The sequence below is a fragment of the Gymnodraco acuticeps genome, unplaced genomic scaffold (genome assembly GCF_902827175.1).
Source record: "Gymnodraco acuticeps unplaced genomic scaffold, fGymAcu1.1, whole genome shotgun sequence".
Taxonomy (NCBI): Eukaryota; Metazoa; Chordata; class Actinopteri; order Perciformes; family Bathydraconidae; genus Gymnodraco; species Gymnodraco acuticeps.
Window position 1 is genome coordinate 59,105 of NW_022990423.1, and position 19,325 is coordinate 78,429.

The 19,325-nt window shown below is 41.7% G+C and overlaps 1 pseudogene; it reads left to right on the forward strand.

The window, feature by feature from the left end:
- LOC117551913 overlaps nucleotides 1-19,325 on the forward strand; it is a 75,113-nt pseudogene that overhangs the window by 2,563 nt on the left and 53,225 nt on the right.

The following is a 19,325-nucleotide window of genomic DNA, read 5'->3' on the forward strand; positions in this document are numbered from 1 at the left end:
TAATCTGATGGAACTGTGTCATGGTGTTTTAATTGATATTAGGTTGACACAGGAACAAAACATCTGCTGTACCTGATGCAGAGGCACTGACTGCTTGTCTGATTTTCTGAATGGGGGGCAGGGCTCAACATTATAAATGGCCCGCTGGCCCGGAAGCACTATTTAGCCACCCGCTCAGGCCACTAAAAATATTGCTTTAAAAAAAATGTCCTGTGGTATTGGTATTTTGACGAGCAATTTAGTTAAATTGTTTCGTTTATCAACGCTACAACATAGCGTTCCGTGAGTCGGTTGTCGTTGTTGGGGGAAAAGCAAACCGCTGTTTGCTGCGGAGCACAGCGCGAGCAAGCTCCCGTGAGCGGGAGCGCGCTCCTTCACTACAGACTATCGCGCCACCTAACCATTCACCAAAATGTTTTTAATACCAGCGGTAGCCGGGCAAAAAACAATCTTCAAATAAAAAAAAGTCACCGGAGGAGTTAAAGGAGAGTGACAGGGAGCATGAGAAGAAGAGGGAGAGAAAGTTTCTGCTTGATCGATGGAGTTGGCTTCTATAGAGTGGTGCAGTGACGCATCCTAAAACCTTTTTATAATCTATCGATTAGATTTATGATTAGAAAATTATAAAAGTAGGGTAGACATGTGGAGATTATCCGGCTGAACAAAACGTGCATTTATCAAACAGGTTTGTTTTCCACAGACCTTATTTCCAGCTATTTTCCAAAATCCCATTGCTTTTTGTCGAGGGAACCAGCAGCTTACTTCCTGGTTTTAGGATGCGTCACTGGCTGCACCTCTCAATATGATGCCAATATAAACAAGGTCTTCTGTCGGCACTGTACATCAGAGGTCGCGTTAATCGAATATTTTCCGTCTATGACGGATTTTTTTTAACAATGACGGACAAATCTGAAAGCAGTCCGTCATTTTGACAGATTAGAACAAACTCGGAACAGCGCCAAAGTTTCCCCGCAGCGAGGCTCCGGTGTTATGCCGTGTTATGCATGCCCGCCCAAAAGGAAATCATACCGTTGCCAAACCTAACTGTGCCGTACAAATCATTGAAATGCCTGTGAGTTTTTGTGCAGCAGCCATGCATAACACAGCGCATGTGAACTGTCCCCCCCCCCCCCCCCCCCCCCCGTTGACAGTTCACGAGCATGCCCCGTCAGAGTTGTGTAAAGGCCGACGGGTCATTCTGGATTTTGACAGAAGTTTTACGATCCTGTCCGTCAAAATGACGGGCAGCGAAGAAGTCTAGCGCAACCTCTGCTGTACATCAATGCCGACCTATGCTGACAAGTAAGTGAAGAGTAGACAATATAAAGGTATTGGCGAAATGTCCCAGCAGTTTAGGATAATGAAGGTTCTAATCAAATCAATTACATAGCCATTACATGTCTAACTCCTAATGACAGGAAGGCAGAAAGCGCATTATACAAATAATAATACTCATAATAGCAGACATTTTTTAACAATGACCACAATATCATTATTTTAATAAACCAAATATGAACAATTGAGGAAAATGAGGAAGAACTGATTGTTCAAATGTTGTAGTACAAGTAGTAATGTAGTTAGTGCATCAATTACTAGCTCATTTACTGAGATGTTAGCAGGGGCAAGTGTGGAAGAAACACCCTGAGTAAACATTTCCCTAGTGTTTTCAGTTAAATATCGCCTTGTGGTTACCTCTTTTGAGATCATTAAGTCCAGAGTGTGCCCCTTGTTGTGCGTGGGCTCCGTCACATGCTGAGTCAGTCCATTGAATTGATTTATTTAAAACAAGGGACAGTGTACATTAATCAACATATTAAAAACATGTAAAAGTACTCAATTAGCCAAAAGGCTAGTTTTCATCGATAGTCCCTTTGCCAGATGGTGATTGACATCCTAAAAGCAATAATAAAAATACCACGACATTGTTATACCATTGTACATATTTACAATATATGACATCACTGAATACAGATAAGAGCAAGTCATGATAATAAATAAAACATTTACAATACGCACTCATACACACACCTTCACCCACACATCAGTGCTGACACTGTTGATTATTAATGAGCCACTTTTTAACACTGTGCTTGAATGTGTAGTAGGATGAGGACTCTCTTATTGGTTGTGGTATTGAATTCCATTGATGGGATGCGTGGAATGAAAGACAGCCTGGCTGAATGCGCTCTTCCTAAATGGGATGGTGCAGTCTCCCCTAGCCGCACCTCTAGTAACCCTGGTTGAGGTGGACTTTAGGCTGATGCAGCCAGCCAGAGGAGGAGGAGCCAACCCACGAGTGATCTTATAAACTAAGCAGATGTTTTTGTAAACTATGAGATTTTCCCAGCTGAACAGATTATACTTTTTAACATGTGACAATGATGATACCGGAATGGCTTTTTGTCTCTCGTGTTCTGAGTGCTTGTTTATACAGTGATTCCAGTGGCCTTAGAGCTGTAGAGTGAGCATTAGACCAGCTGATCAGACAGTACTAGATGTGAGAGAGGACCATTGAGTGAAGGTATAACTTAGCTGCTGCAGATGATAGGAAGTTTCTAATGTATCTGTAATTTGACAGATTGAACTTTACTTTATTGCAGACCTTTTTGATATGGCTTTTGAAATTGAGGTTTGTGTCAATATGTACTCCTAAGTACTTGTACTCCGAGACAACCTGAAGTCTCCTTCCAGAAAGGAAAACATCTTGTTCTGTTATAATGCTGCGGCCCTTGGAGAAGAACATACACACTGTCTTTGAGACATTTGGTTGCAAACAATTATTGTTAAGCCAGGATGTAATATTCTCCAACACATCAGAGACCTTGGTAGCAGCCTCTTCTGCGGTTTTGCCATGAGTAAAAACAACTGTATCATCAGCTTACATTAATACATCACATTCTCCACACACAGAAGGCAGATCATTTATGTACATACTAAACAGGATTGGGCCCAATACAGAGCCCTGCGGTACTCCAGTTGACTAACATAGTGCACTAGACTTATGGTTCTCAATTTGAACACATTGGGAGCGGGATGAAAGATACAAATGAAAGAGGTTGGTGAATTCTATAGAAACATTTAAGTTGAGTAATTTTTGCAATAAGATGTTGTGATTAACAGTGTCAAAAGCTTTCCGTAAGTCAAGGAACACGGCCCCCACAACCCCACCCCTGTCCATTGATGCCTTAACTTTATCCACGAAGAAGCATGTCGCTGTTTCTGTTGAGCGATTAGCCCTGAATCCAAATTGCATTGGATGCAGTGGAAAGGAGCTGTTGTTGAAATGATTGATTTGTTTGGCAATCAATTTCTCAAATACCTTGGATACTATGGGTAAGATACTGATGGGCCTATAATTGGATGTCATGAGAGGGTCCCCACCATAGTTATCAAGAACACAAAACAGTTCTTTAGCCCCTCTGTCCTGGGGGTTGTCAACATGGATGTTAAAATAACCAACAATGACTAGACGGTCAAAGTCAAAACACACTATAGACAGCAGTTCAGTAGAGTCATCAAAAGAAGCTAAAAGAAGCTAAGAGCACAGCTGAACTCCCGCAGCCCTGGGGGGCCCCTACATTGGTTGTGATGGCAGATGACAGGGTTTGGTCAAGTTGCTCTCTACTGGTGAGGAAAGCGGCATACCAGTAAATCAGGTATGGATTTACTTCCATTTTGGCAATTTTTGACACAAAGATGTCTGCTTGTATTGTGTTGCTGCTGAGAAGTCTAGGAAGAGGGCTCTTGCTTAGGTGTGACGTTTATCTAAATGTTTAGTGATGATGTGAACCAGAGTAGCAGCAGTACCACCCCCTTGCTTATAGGCAAATTGGTATTGATCAAGTATGTCTTGTCCGTCACAATAGGTTTAGCTGAAGAGGTCTTTGGCTTTAAAAGCATTTCCCAAAAGCTCTCTGTGTGTTTTGACTCCCTCAATTTGACTTTCAGTTCTTTCTCTGTCTGTTCAAGTGCTCCATAGTCTTTGTTTTTGAAAGCTATTTTCCTGGTTTTTATAACTTTTTGTAATGTCGTTAGTCACATATGATTTATTACCCAATCTGTCCAATCAAAACAGGCTTTCAACTGCTCCCTACTTTCATTTGTCCATGTCCTTATTACTTTCTTTTCTGGTTCCCTTGAGTTTGGTCTTATACACTGGTATCATATTCACAACAGTATGATCAGAGTTCAGTATTGGTGGTCTGTATTTAGACACATAGGCTCCTTTATCATTAACAAAGCATTTGTCCAGGATATTGTCTTTCCTGCTGTGATCCCTAACATACTGCTGGAACCCAGGTAACACAGTCTTCAGGCGACATTGCTTCATGTCCCCGAGCACTATTGCCGGTGCATCGGGGTGGCTGAGTTGCAGCTCGTGAACACAGTGTCCTCTGCCGCTGGGAGGCACGTAAACAACAAACAGTAAAATACACCCGAATTCTCTAGGCAGATAAAAGGGTTTTAACGTCATGCCGAGAATTTCTACGTTGGGATTGCAGGTTTTACATTTTACTGAGTATGATCGGCACCACAGATCATTAATATACACACAAATGCCGCCTCCTCTGATTTTCCCCGAGTTGGCATCCCTGTCTGCTCGAACAAGGGTGAGTCCGGGTACTTCAAAGAGAGATTCAGGCATCGTAGATTGTAGCCAACTTTCCGTGAAACATAATAAAGAGGCCTCGAGAAATTCATTACAGTACCTTGTGTAGGTCCTTAGTGTGTCCACGTTGTTGTGAGTGCAGGTTTGTGAGAATGATGGATGGAAGTGGTGGCCGGCTGAATCTCCACCGTATTCTGAACGCCTCCCCTCCTTCCTCGTCTCTTTTTCCTGGAATTTTTAAGCGGCTCCCGAGGGATTTCATCCAATAACGAAGAGCACAGATGGCTTGGTGTATTCGTAGGAGGCCGATCACATTGTAGCTCTAGCATAGCCTCGCGTCTGTAGCAGTGTAGAGGCCGGGGCTCCTCGCCATACCTGTTGGTGCTGTCACTCAGGTGTGTCTTGGAAAGTTAAATGGCCAGACATGGTCTGCAGAAGGCAAATGTAATCCACAGTATCAAAAGAATGGTCTCTCAAAATGACGTTTCATACAGACACAACAAAGTTTAGACAATAATTAGACCAAAAAAACAAAACACAAGAGGAACGGAGCATACTGAGACTCGCAGTGACAGGATGCTGTCTCCCTCTGTCTCCTGTATACCAGAGGTGGGAGTAAGTCATACATGTGCAAGTCTCAAGTTACTGGGGTGAGAGTCAAGCAAGTCAAGTCCTACGAAATCCTGATGAATAACCCCAGTTTAAATCAGTTAAAAGACAGTGGTTATGAAACTAGAGTTTTATTTTCAACATTAACAACAATGGAGAGTGGGGCTCTGAAATCATAAAACAGGTAAAAGGGGGAATAATTGGGAGTTATGTGTGTGTGTGTGTGTGTGTGTGTGTGTGTGTGTGTGTGTGTGTGTGTGTGTGTGTGTGTGTGTGTGTGTGTGTGTGTGTGTGTGTGTGTGTGTGTGTGTGTGTGTGTGTGTGTGTGTGTGTGTGTGTGTGTGTGTGTGTGTGTGTGTGTGTGTGTGTGTGGTGTGTGTGTGTGTGTGTGTGTGTGTGTGTGTGTGTGTGTGTGTGTGTGTGTGTGTGTGTGTGTGTGTGTGTGTGTGTGTGTGTGTGTGTGTGTGTGTGTGTGTGTGTGTGTGTGTGTGTGTGTGTGTGTGTGTGTGTGTGTGTGTGTGTGTGTGTGTGTGTGTGTGTGTGTGTGTGTGTGTGTGTGTGTGTGTGTGTGTGTGTAGCCTGCGGTCGCTAGCTGTTCTAATGAAGGTAAACACAGTGAAGGCACAGCTCTTTGCAGCTGGTGCTGCTCTTCTCAGATTCTGCTGAGTTACACGTTACTGCCTCCTGGTGCTGCAGAGATTTCATGAAGTGAAGGAGGTTTTTCTTCTATGAAGCAGCTGTGGGCAGCAGATACTGTGAGAGTCACAGACATGAATACATAGGTCAAGGCAGACTGGTTCACAGACTCTCCTGTTTTGCCGATCCGGTTCTTGAACAAATAACTCTACACCCCTGGCCGAAATGTCCCTAAAATGAAGTCCGAGTTTGAAATATATCTCAAATAATGTATGTATTTCCCCACATAAACATAACAGTCTGCAATGAAACGGCTGTCTCCTGTGCGCTCCACTTCCTACTTTCTCCTGCGAACGAGAAGAGACTTTCTCTCTCTTTTCTTTCTTTCATTGCCCTCTAGGTGCTTCGTACAATACAATACTATAATAGTACTCTAAATGAAAACACATAATTCTGTCTCAAGCCTAAGTCTCAAGTCATGAATACCAAGTCAAAGTCAAGTCTTTTATCAATGTTAGTCAAGCAAGTCTCAAGTCAAAAAATAGGCAAGTCAAGTCATGTGACTCGAGTCCCACACCTCTGGTATATACTTTGGTTAGACTATTGCTGTATTATTGTATCAAATATAATAAAGGCAAACAGTTGATAAGTAGTATTTTGTTAACTCAAGGTTTATATTAAGTGAGTTTTTATTGTGTTAACTTGTGTATTTATGCTTTTTAGATTGACTTTCTCTCTTTCTCTGTCCGTCTGTTCTAGAAACCGAAAGGAAGAGAGAGACGTCACAGCTGTCAGCAATGTGACAAATCCTTTACAACATCTGGAAATTTAAAGAGCCACCTGCTTATTCACACAGGAGAAAAGCCGTACAGCTGTGAAGAGTGTGGGACAACTTTCACTCAATCAGGTGCTCTCAAAACACATCAATATATTCATACTGAAGAAAAACCGTACAGCTGTGAAGAGTGTGGGACAACTTTCACTAGATCAGGTGATCTCAAAACACATCACCGTATTCACACTGGAGAAAAACCTTACAGCTGTGAAGAGTGTGGGAAAACTTTCACTAGATCAGGTGCTCTCAAAATAGATCAACTATTCATACTGGAGAAAATCCTTACAGCTGTGAAGAGTGTGGGACAACTTTCACTACAGCAGGTGATCTCAAAATACATCAACGTATTCATACTGGAGAAAAACCTTACTGGTGTGAAGAGTGTGGGAAAACGTTCACTACATCAAGTGCTCTAGAATCACATCACCGTATTCACACTGGAGAAAAACCTTACTGGTGTGAAGAGTGTGGGAAAACTTTCACTACATCAAGTGCTCTCAAATCACATCTTCGTGTTCACTCGAAACCATAGTGGTTCTAAGAGTGTTGGAGCCGCAATTAAGCATATTTTGTTTTTTTCACAGTTTACAATAAACAATTCCCATCTATTGGCCTTGTGTTGGGTAATCCTTTTTTCCATTACAGATCCCATCCCAACAGCGCCATCTGTTGACGTAACGTCAGAATTGACAGGCACATGTTCACTGTTCCTTTTAAAGTGGACCTATCATGCTATATTTGAATAATATAGTGTAGGACCATACCTATATAAGGCATATTTATACTTTTTATTTGTCAAAATACCAAACAGATCATGCATTTTAGCCATTCCTCATTTCGCTGAATTTAACACTGTCTTTGCATGGGCTGAATCTTTGAGAACAGCGCCATCTGTTGACGTAACGTCATAATTGACAAGGCATAATGTTCACTGTTCCTTTAAGTTTCGTTTTCTGTCCGTCTGCCGACAGCGCGCTGTTTCATTGCTTTACATATCAAGGTTTAAGTACACTGTGTCAATAGTTGTAGTATGAGCATCGTCTGGGCTGGCCGTCTGGTAGAATCGGTATGCTCTTCCTCCTGTGTCCACTTCCTGTCCTGTCACCTATGACCCCTTTTATACACCCCACCACCAAGTGTTCAAAATAACATATTGCACTATTCATATCAATAAGGTAAACTGAGACACCAACAACACTCATAAAATGGCTCCTACAAAGAGTGTGGGAAAACCTTTTCTTAAAGTATTCACCTTAAAGTCCATGAGCGAGTTTCACTGTTCATTAATCTGCTTCATGTATCTGGAACATATCTACGATGTTTTCAGTTTGATTCTATTCTCTTGTTGAAATGATCAGACTACCAAAAATTAAATGGCCTTAGAAACAGACCAGCCTGCCCTCCTACAAAAAACGACCAAATAGGTCGATTGTTTAAGCACCTTAGATTACGACCCATAGCCACGTTTTAAAGTGTGGTCGTGTAAGAAACAACATGCTCCCGTTTATTCACAAATAACCCTCTCTGGAAAATCCTAAATTGTAGAATAGTTTGGCCATTAAAATGCTTTTTGATTAGATTTCTAGCGAGAAGTGTATATTGTACTCTTAGAATCCACGTCCAGTGGATGTGTAGGATCTATAGTGTTATCGAAATCTGAGACCCAATACTGTGGAGATTCACAAGTCAGAAAGATCAAAAATAAATGGTGAAACAGACAGTTGTCTTTCTGGTTATTTATTTGAAGCTTCAAATACAAAGACACAATACAAAGACACAGGTCTCACAGAGTATAGGATAGTCTGCAGGAGTGTGCGCAGTAGTAATAAAATAGCAAAGCTTATATACAGGAAAGGGCGGGAAGCTCAGAAATCTGTCTTCACACGGTCATATTGTTATTAGACACCTGTCCTTGAGCTCAGAATAGGGAAGCTCTTGTGAGACTTTGTGTGAAGAGGAGTAGTCTCAACATAGTCTGCCAAATCAGCTCTGTGGCCTTGAAGCGCTTGGGAATAAAACCCCCATTAGAGTATGCAGAGAAAACAGCACATAATTGGGAAATGGTACAGTAGTGTTAGACAATGCTTTTAGAAGCATTTGGTTTTAGCATATAAGGTGTAGAAAAGAAATGTCCACTACAATAGTTTGATAGATATTACGAAGATGATTTGAGGTCTCGCCAGGATAACGTGTGCTGCTTCCATGTAAAGTTAGCGTGGGTGAAAACTGTTTTTCCGGTCTCTAAGTTTTCACAATAAAACCGGATATATTCCCTCACTGTCAAATGATTACACAGTGATATCTGCATTACTCATCCACTAAACAACATCAGTTTATCCTTGTTAATTACACAATATTGATTGGTTTAAATGGTGTACAATGCTTTTGTGTTTTTAACCTTCGATTCAGAGAAACAAATAGGAGTTTAGACACTACATTTTCCTAAGGCACTACACTACCCAGAATCCCCAGCTATCGTTTGGGACTACAACATCCGCCTTGCTTTACAAACCCCGTGATTAGTCATCGAGCCCTGTGATTGGATGTTGGAGTGGCAGTGTGGCAAGGTTACGCTGAGCGTCAACAGCTCTTTGAAATGGAATGGAGCCACGGCAGACTTTCCAAAACTGGAATTGGACAGCACATTTAGCAAATATGGCAGCATCCATCGATCATCTTAAGATAAGATATACTTTATTGATCCCAAGTTGGGAAATGTTTTTGTTACAGCAGCATACTACTTTGTTCTACTCCACTACAATTCAGAGGTTAACCTGGTATTTTTACTCCACTACATTTATTTTAGTTCCTTTGCAGATTGTGATTAATGATGTGAAATATAAACAACCCTTAAATCAGACTTTAGTTACACCTGACTCAAATTCAGGGACGGTGATTGTCAAGTGCCAAAATAAACTATGCAATATATTGGACGTTAAGTACTTTGTCAGAATTCATATTTATCTGTGGATAACCCCAACGTTTTTTTCTTATTCAAGAAGACCTTAACTTAAAGTAATGTTTAATGTTTAAATAAAGCCTAGTTGGTCTGTTTTGCACATCCTCCTGTTAATATCTGAGTCAAAAGAAAAAGGAACCAAGTCTGACTCCAAAGGGTCCGCTCTGTACTTATTTGGTATATGTATACGTTGTCTAAATATTTGTATATACAGTATCATTGTTGTAAAGACACAAAACGTAAGGCAATTTGTGTTAGATGATTTCTATGTTGTAACAATGCCTTTTGGCAATACATCTCATACCGTTGGAAAGCCTGTTTTCTTATCTTTCCAATGGAACCACATTTGTGAGGAACAAGCATTTGTGGGATGAGCAGCAGAGCTGAGTGTGTGGGGTGCAGAGAGTCACAGGTGAGCTGCAGAGAGTCACAGGTGAGCAGCAGAGCTGAGTGTGTGGGGTGCAGAGAGTCACAGGTGAGCAGCAGAGCTGAGTGTGTGGGGTGCAGAGAGTCACAGGTGAGCAGCAGAGCTGAGTGTGTGGGGTGCACCCATGACAAATGTCATAAAAAGTGATAAAAGACAGCTTGTTTTCCTGCTGACTCTTGTGTGGTGGAGTGGATGATTGAAGTCTGATCAATAAAGACACATTGGCAACAATTGAGTTATTAACAATTGATTAATTTAGCAAGCCGCCTCAGTAGCGTGTGGAAGAACCAAACACAGCAATGCCAACAAGCATTGTTACAACATAGAAATCGTCCATCAAACACAAATTGCCTTCTTGTGTTAAGTTCAGTTAGAAACATGTATTTAATGAATGTCTCTCACTGTGTTTATGTATGCAGCGCACACACCCAAATACATCCTGGTGTGTGTGCTTTCAAACACAGCCACTATGAGTCACTGAAGGCAAAGCCGACACACTGCAGTGCTAGATAAAGATCAAAGTCATTTGAAAGGTGCTGCTGCTAAACAGTTATGTACCACGATCTGAAGCATGTCTTATTACTCGCTGTGATTCATTTTGAAAAGTGCGTTTATTATAAACACATCGTAGGAACAGCAGTTCTTTCATTAGGTTTTATATCTGATATTTATATGAATTAGAGTCGTTACCTTGCAGGTGAACCACATATCTGCAGTGTGAGTCTGCAGGAGGGAGGATGTTCACTGAGGCTCAGGTGAGCTACAGAGAGTCACAGGTGAGCCGCAGAGAGTCACATGTGAGCTGCAGAGAGTCACAGGTGAGCTGCAGAGTCTCAGGTGAGCTGCAGAGAGTCACAGGTGAGCTGCAGAGAGTCACAGGTGAGCCGCAGAAAGTCACAGGTGAGCCGCAGAGAGTCACAGGTGAGCTGCAGAGAGTCAAAGGTGAGAGTCACAGGTGAGCTGCAGACTTTCCAACCATGAAAAACTGTTTATTTTTGTACCGTTAACTGTTGACAGTTATCTGAAATGTATAAACCTCATTAAAAGTTTAAACAGGTCGTTTATTTTAATGTATAAGCATCAAAAACCTATTTCATTCAGTGTTTAGAAAGGGTGAAGTGTAAACTGTGACATACACGGAGTAGTTTCTATGTAGAGCAGAGTTCCCGTTAGCTGGTAATTACCGGACTACGACCGGTAAAATATGCTGAAGACCGGCAAATCTAAATATCTCCGGTTAAAGTGTCCGTTCAAAAATAATTTCCGTTTAGCGCAATACCGCATCAGTTGCGCAACTTGCGCCATTTATGTGACAGACAAAACAATATGTGACAGACAATAATAGTCAATTCTAATGTCTAACACGTAATGTGGAGAAAGAGATGTCCTGTATGGGTTGATTGTGCGTTGATCTATGTTGGTAATGCCTCACGGTTCCGGTGGGCATGTAAACACATGCATAATGCTGCGCTATACTTTGCGGCCTCACCCGGTTGCATAGCGACACTTATTGTTTAGGTGTCTTTTGATAAGCAGGTAGTCATATCATTAGCTAGAACTAGCTGGATCTGATCGATATGGACATAAACGCGAGTGAAGTCTAATCTGACGGGAGAGAGAGATCAGCTGCTGCTGATGAGTCGACACGCAGCTCTGCATGATCACATGCAGCGGTGAGCGGACAAAACACACACCAGGTTAGAATATCACACGTAGCTATTTTGATGACCTCTCAAACTACCGTAACTAGTTATAGATATGTTTAGTTTTACTGTCGGGTCACTCATTACTGATCCGCGAGCTGCATGATACTGACGGGCTGTCAGGAGAGGGAGAGCGCTCCGTTTATTATTCCCGTGTTATTATAAATTACTGTTCACTTTTGAATAATGTAATTAATCTACTATAATTAGTTTGTTTAATATCGAATCATATCAATTTGTTTTAAAGCACAATAAATAACAAAGAAGACCTTTGACCGGCACTTTTCTCATTTTGTCCGGAAGATTTCAACTTTAACGGAAAAAATATTCTAACGGGAACTCTGATGTAGAGTATCATATATGTTGCATTCATTTAGTAGCATTTATACATATATTACTGTTAATGCAAATGTGAGATATAATCCAGACAAACAAAGAGTATTAAAAGAACGATATGTATCTCTGATATGTAGCTAAGCGAAACGGTTCATTGCAAGGCTTTAACTGTTGCTGTTATCTGAAAGGTATAAAGCACATTCAAAGAGAGAAGAGGTCGTTTCCTTCCATCAGAAACATTTTTTAACCAGTTTCTAAGTATTGTTTGTTTCATTTCCAGCTCGTCCTGTCTTTGTTTACAAATACAGACTGCTAGCTCTGAAGCTAACCAGGGTTGCCAAATGTGGGTACCTGGCTGGAGTGAGATTTTGATATTTAATTACACATATGCGCACTAAATGACTGCTATCGTGTCAGTAGCGGGACCTTAGCATATATATAGGATATACAAATACACAATATTGCACACAGACTATAAAGGGCACACAGTTTCATTCACTAATGAAAGTCAAACACATGTTTGTTTCCACTGTTTCATTGTGTGCATAGGCCTGTCGCGATAAGCAAATAGTTGACTTATCGCTCCAATACACACCTCAATGCTTTATATTGTAGTCTATCCATTTGTAAGTGATGTTTTTGCTGCTGCTCCATACGCTATACAACCATAGTCTGTTGTGGACCTCATCATTGATCTGTACATGTCTATTAATGCTTGTTTGTCTGCGCCCCAGTTGCATCCAGCTACAGGTCGCAATACATTTAATACTTTTTAGCATTTTGTTTCCACTTGATTCATATGCATGTTCCATGTGTATTTGCTATCAATCCACAGTCCTAGGTATTTGAACTCATTCACCTTTGTCATTGGACGATCATATAGTGTTAGCTGTTGGCCATCAATCTTGTGTTTGTTTGTAAATACCATGTAGCATGACTTGCTTTCTGACATTTTGAATCCCCAGTTATATGACCACCTCTCCACTTTTTTAATCGCTCTAGCTTCTCCATTACGTATGGGGCATGTCTTCCCCTCATCCAAATAGCCCCATCATCTGCGTGTAGAGCCCATTGGATGCATGTGCATGTGCATCATGATGTTAAATAATATTGGACTGACTGCACTCCCTTGGGGAATACCATTTTCTATTTCTAAATAATTGGAAATATCTGCTCCAACCTTTCCTCTAAATGTCCTGTCTGTTCAAAAGGCCCTTACCCAATTGAACATTCTCCCTCCAATACCCATTCTACTCAATGTGATCAGTAACCCCTCTCTCCACACAGTCATACGCCTTTTCAATGTCAAAGTACACTATTGCCATTATCTCTTTCATTTTCAATGTTTTTCCCACGTCATTACTCACTCTTAATAATTCCACATCCAGAGCTGACCTATTATCCTGTCTCTTCTCCTTCACGTTTTCATTCTCTGCTAGTAACTGCTGTTTTTGCTGCCTATGGATATCACTGAGATGCTCCGACGACTTCTCAGTTGCAGTGGGCGACATTATTGTCACAAGTAAGAAGGAAATTACATACCTAGGATCTATTCTTGAGGCAAACCTCTCCTGTGACAAAATGGCATCCAATGTAATAAAAAAAGTCAATCAAAGAACTAGATTCCTATACCGGATCTCCTCTCTGGTAAACAAAAACACCCTGAAAACTCTGGCAGGAGCACTCATGCAAGGGTACTATGACTATGCTTGCACGTCATGGTACCATAGCACCTCCAAGGCGCTAAAAATAAAACTTCAAACATCGCAAAATAAACTGGTCAGACTACTGCTTGACCTTTCATCTAGAACCCACCTCACCTCTTCCCACTTTGACAACCTAGGATGGCTTAGAGTAGACAACAGAGTACAGCTACTTGCAATGGGCCTGGTCTACAAGATCCACTACACCTCTATGGTACCCATGTACATGCCAAAATTCTTCCCAAAGGTCAAGGAATACCATGATCATAACACCAGAGGGAGCTCCACAAATCATGTGAAACCCAGATTTGGCACAAAAAAGGGGGAATACACGTTTCGCAATTATGCCACATCAAGGTGGAACGTTCTTCCCACAACTGTAAAGGAAAGTAAAACTATACTTACCTTCAAAACCTCTCTTAAAGAGCACCTTCGGGGGAGAGCATTGCAAAACTGGCCCCGGTAATGGTACAAATCTCAACCTGTCGTTCAATGGACAGCTTCCCCCCCCCCCCATCTATGTATATACTCGCATTTTAGACTCTGTTACTAACTGTATATCTGTAGACTTGGTATGTCTTAAATGTCCGGTTAGGATGTATTAGAACGAAATCTAAAAGGTAAATTGTAAATAAGCCATCTGTATGTCAAATATGTCTTATATGTCTTAAATGATATGATGAATTGGAAATGGGGGACCCTGATGTAAACAAGACGAAAGTCTTTCTCTGGTCTGCATCCCCTTAACAATTGTATGTTTTGAGCTGTACTGTACTGTACCCAATATACAAGCTGTTAATAAACTTTTCAATCAATCAATCAATCTCCCCACTATGTACTGCTGCAAGTGTCCTTCCTAACATACCTGCCTTCTCTTTATCTGTCACTGCCAGCCTCTCCCCATCAACCAAAGCTGGCATTTTAATGGATTTCCTTTCCCACTCATCTGCTTAAACATGGACCAGACATCACCTAATGTTACTCCTCTGCCAATGGTAGAACACAATTCTCTCCATGTTCTCTTTTTTGTGTATTTTACTGTCCTTCGAGCAGCTGCCCTTTTCCTTTGATACTCTATAACAGGCATCCTCAAAGTCCGGACTCTGGTCCGGATCCGGACCGAACCACAACTGTCTCTGGACTCTGAGCAAATTATACTTTTCATATGTATTATCTGCGAGACATCGCCACAACGCAACAAGTCAAAATTATCCGCTATGTCCATAGACTGCAAACAGCGCTCTGATTGTCCTGTTCCACTGTCTGTGTGTGTCTGTCAACATATTGGTCCAATCACATTCAGCATCCCGTCAGCGTTTTTTCCCCCCAAACAATCTGCGAATCAGAGGCACAGTAAGGCGGGTCTTCGCGGAAGGCGGGTGGGAAAAATGTGTGTCTCGTCTCTTTCAACCTGTCTGAGTCAGAGCGAGAGTTTAAAAAAAAAAAATTCAGAGCGAGAGTTAACAGCTCATCTAGTTCCATCTGTACTGTAGCTAGTAGCCTAGTTTCACCTTCCGGGGCGGCAACTGACACCCTAAAAATAGGCCTTGCCACCCCAGCTGCCACCCCAGTTGGCAGCTTTGTTTTGAAAGAAAAGTTGTGGCTCATCGGACATTTATGAGAGAAAGTCTCTAATGTCCGAGTGCAAGTGAATTTAGCACAAGATGCACGTCATGTAACCCCTCCCCCGGTCCTGGCGCGAGCGTGGACATATGATTGGCGGCGATATCATTTGAACAGGACGGCGCAAAACGAGAGGCATTCGGACCCAAGCACTGAAGGAATGAGGTAATTGAGGTCTACACTGACAGAGGAGAGACTGTCAGTTTGGCTGTACTCAGCATTGAATCAACACGCACTAAAGCTGTTGATCTTAATACGTTTGTGAGGCGTTTTGCTGAACAAAATGGTAATCACCGCATTCAGCTGTAATAGACGTGATGCTCTGCTCACGGATGAGCATACCAAACTGTTAAGATGATGACCTTACGTGTGTAAATATATTTTTTTCTTTGAGAGGGTCTGCCCCCAAAAAACAGTTTTAAGTCCTGAGAAAGTCAAATAAGACGGTGTGTAAGGCTACACTGCCCAGCCAAAAAAAAGTAACCACTTTGATTTAACTCGGCCAGTAGGTAAGGACTTTCCACTGGATAATAACTGCAGTATAAAAGAATGCATGACTGAAGTGATGGAGACCATGTTTGAAGGCAAACAAAAAGAGGCAATAACAGGTCAAGCAAATCCCCCTCTCAGATTCCACAGCAACCAGAAGAACATAAATACTGGCTGGTGATTTGATTCATCAGCTTTGTGATGGAATACAAAATTCACAGTGCATTTCCTTAGCTGTGGGTGAGTCCACTGACAATGCTCAGTTGCTGGTGTTTGTGAGTTGTTATGATGAGGCAAAGGCGGAGTTTGTTGAAGATGTGTTGGGCCTGACGAACCTCAGTGGACACACAAGGGGGCAAGACATTTATAAAGCAATAATGGGAATGCTGAATGAAAGAGGGTGCAGCTGCCTTTATTCATAACTGTGTTACACTGCGACTCTGAGGGGTCAAGCACAGACACAACAACAATGAAAACTGCTGCATACAGATTATTTTTGTTTTTACAACCTCGTGTTAAGAATCTTGTTGCAATTGTTTAAAAGTTTGAATGACCGTAATAAACGGACCTTTGTCTTATTGAAACATTTATTTTGGACCTTTAAGATTTGTATTTGAGTACCCCTGGTCTAAGTTATCTTTTTGAGGATGCCTGCTCTATAACATTATTTTGTGTCATGTTTCTTTAATTCTCTAAGTGCATGGTTTCGCTCTTTAGTAGCCCTGCTGCATTCCTCATTCCACCATGGCACCACTTTCTTCCTACCCTTGGTTGTTGTTTTGGGTATACTGTTCTCTGCTGTATTTTGTATATGTTGCGTTATGTGGCTTGTAATGACCTCTATGCTTCCCTCTGATGTTAGCAGGTGTACCGACTCCTCACACCATATCCTACATTTCCCCCAATCAGCTTTAGCAAAGCACCACCTGGTTATCACACCTCCTTCCTGCATATATACATTATTATTCATTTTAGTAAGCACTGGATAATGGTCGCTTCCTACAGTGGAGTTATTCAAAACAAACCATTCGCATGTATGAACCAAACAGTTTGTTACGTCCCGACTAGAGGAAGAGGAGAGCAACATACACCAGATTGGAATTGGTAATAATTATAAATGGCTTTATTATACCAGGGTGAAACAAAATGGCAGGCAGGCAGCCTGAAACAAACATTGTTGTGGCCACAAGGGCGCAAGTTTACATAAACAACCAAACAAAGGGAGGACTCTAAAAAGGGAACCTGTTTACATACAAAGAAATAGATAAACTAAATAGTAACTAAAACCCTCACTGTCAAAGTGGTACTAACTAAAGAAAAGGAGGCTGTAAAAAAAACACTGCTAAACTAAACTACCGTCAATTTAGAGACTCAGATACTCTAATCACATAGTCACATCTAATCATATCACACTACAAAACACAGACCACACAATTTAACCACAGACCGAAGAGCAAGTAGCGAGAGGCGTCTGTTCACTCAACAGAGCCTCCAGAGTGATGATTGTCCACAGGCTTTGTAGTTGTCTCCAGCAGGTGTGCGCCGGCTGTACGCTGCGATTGGAGTGCGTCGGACCCGCCGTGCTCCAATCACAATCTTCAGGGGGCGGACCAGGAGATGGCAGCCAATCACGACAGGGTAATCGCACAGCTCATTTACATGCAACACACATTAACACAGTTAAGAGGACGAGGAAGGCAGCAGCCGTAACACAGTTTGACACTAATGTCAGATCCAGGCATGAGACTTTCCCCCTGTGAACATCTACTCTTGTGCCATGTCCATCATTAAGGCATACTAGTGTTCTTTCCTCCAGCATTTCTTCCACTATGTTTCCGTTACTGTCTGTATGGTTGCTGCCCCATAGACTGTTGTGTGCATTGAAATCACCATACCAAACTTCCTTCCTATGTTTATATTCTGCTATTTCTTTAAATATATCAGTGGTTAGATTTGGACATGGGTTGTATAAATTGAATATCCTAATGTTATCTTGTTTTCTAGGGTTGCAGATGTCCACTATAATACAGTCTATACCATCAGGAGATTGCACCTCCCTATATGCCACACCATCTTTGAGAAATGACTGCAGGATCTCAGGTCTGCAAAGTGAACAGGTAGGCGAGAAAGGCTTTTTTGAGTCTCAGAGACCAAGGTCCTGTACACTTCGCATACATTGACTGCATGACTTCAGGTCTGCGATGTGGACAGTACACCTCAAATACATACCTTCACAACCTGGGGTATTTTAAGTTAAGGGAATTACATGTTTATAATATGCTGCAAAACACAACAAATATGCAGGGTTACACACTCTTTGTAGGAGCCATTTTATGGGTGTTGTTGGTGTCTCAGTTTACCTTATTTATATAGTGCAATATTATTATTGAACACTTGGTGGCGGGGTGTATAAAAGGGGTCATAGGTGACAGGAGAGGAAGAGGACACAGGAGGAAGAGCATACCGATTCTACCAGACGGCCAGCCCAGCCCCAGCAGATGCTCATACTACAACTATTGACACTGTGTACTTAAACCGTGGTATGTAAAGCAATAAAACATCATTCTAAAACTGCAGCAAAAGACCGGAACTTCCTATGTCTGTGTCTGCGTCAGGATCACTCTAAACCCTCCTGTGAAGTAATGGCAAAAAGATATAGGACACTGGAACATTTAAACTGCCATTACATTCAGTAGAATCGTACTCTATGAGTGAAACTGGACAATATAATAAACATATCACATTGGATTAAGGATCGTTTTCACCGGACAAACAATTGGATTACTTCACAACCGACACCGTCATCCCGGATCAGCTGGACAACACCCACAATCAGCTGGAGATTGTCACCACCTGCGCTCATCAAGACGGCGAAAGGAGAGGCCGAGAGCCAAGGCTGGGAAAGCGGCCGGGTATGAGCAGCATTCAAACTGGATTGTATATTGGAATCATAAGCTGCATTGGACAATGGCTTGGATTTAATGCTGCAATAATGTCAGCTGGTTGAAACAGCTGTCGGCAGAAGGACAGCCAGAAAACGAAACTTTCATTTCATTTAATTTCAAACCTTTATTTATCCAGATAAATCCCATTGAACTCTTTTACAAGGGAAACCTGCTCAAGTAGTTCCACATGAAACATAAAAACATTAACAGAACAACAAAAGGACATTTTACAGCATCATCACAGGGATTACAATTTACATAACTATCCACATGTACCGGTACCAACAGCTTCCGATTGAGTAGCATCCAACCGAGCTTTAAAAACATTTAGTGGCACCAGATTGCTCAGTTTCCATTTCAGTTGCAGACTATTCCAAGACAGTGGCGCTGCACATCTAAAAGCTGTCTTCCCTAAGACAGTCCTAGCAGTTGGCACATTTAATAAAACTAC